Here is a 1,173-nt window from a genome sequence, read left to right on the forward strand (position 1 = left end):
AGAGAGAGTTCATAATACCTGCGCAGCAGGTTTCGGCCAAGAGATCTGAGCGCATCGCAGGCGAAAATGACTGCCTGCGTGCGGATTTCTCTTTTTTTCTCCAATTTTTTGCGTCAATATATGCGTGGGAATATCCGTCGATATACGCGTGGTAATATTGATTTTTCCACGTGTATTTCCACGCGCATATCAATGGATATTCCACGCATATATCGACGGGCTGCAAGTACGTCGAAAACCTCGTGGAAAGGTACGATTGTCGATATATGCTGCATCGAAAACTTGATGTTATGTTGTAGTGATCATTGTGAGTAGCTATAGACACCACATTAACTTTTGGTCGTTATGAAAGTGCATCGGCCACTTGATTGTGCTTACCAGCAATGTGAGCAATATGGAAATTAAATGGTGAAAGAAAATTGGCCACCTCATTTGTTTGTCAGAAAACTTGGTTTGCGTCATGAAATATTGAGACTTTGGTGGTCGGTTCGTAGGATAAATGGAGTCCCCAATAGGTAGTGCTTCCATGTGTCTATGGCATGTAGAACAACTAAAATCTCTTTCTCATAAATTCCCAAGACTCGTTCAGCCGTATTGAGCCTTCGGCTCTCATATGCTATGGCATGCCCTTCTTGAAGCAAAACTTCTCCAAGGCAATCACCACAAGCATCACATTGGGCCTCAAATGGCTTTGAGAGATCTGGAAGCATGAGACTGGTTGGGAGGTAAGCTTCTCCTTGAGTTTATCAAAAGCATTTTGCTCCCTAGCAGTTGATACATACTTAACGTTCTTCTTAGTTAAGTCATGTAGTGGTCCTGCTATTTGAGAGAATTTTGCTATGAAGTGTTTATAGTATTCACACATACCAATAAATCTTCTTAGCTCATGTAGATTCCTTGGATTAGGCCATGCTTTTATTACCTCTAACTTTGATGGATCCATACGGATACCATCTTGAGAGATAATATGACCTAGGTATTGAATCTCTTGAAGGAAAAAATCACTTTTCTTTTGGTCGAGAAAAAGCTTGTTCTCCCTCAATGCTTGAAAAATCACTTGGAGATGTTGCTTATGTTCCTCCAAAGACTTGGAGTAGATGATGATATCATCAAAGAACACTCCAACGAATTTGCGGTAAGGTCTAAAAATTTTCTCCATTAGACAATTGAACT

This window comes from Adiantum capillus-veneris, chromosome 6, assembly GCF_014529385.1.
Source record: "Adiantum capillus-veneris isolate H3 chromosome 6, ASM1452938v2, whole genome shotgun sequence".
In the NCBI taxonomy this organism is placed as follows: domain Eukaryota; kingdom Viridiplantae; phylum Streptophyta; class Polypodiopsida; order Polypodiales; family Pteridaceae; genus Adiantum; species Adiantum capillus-veneris.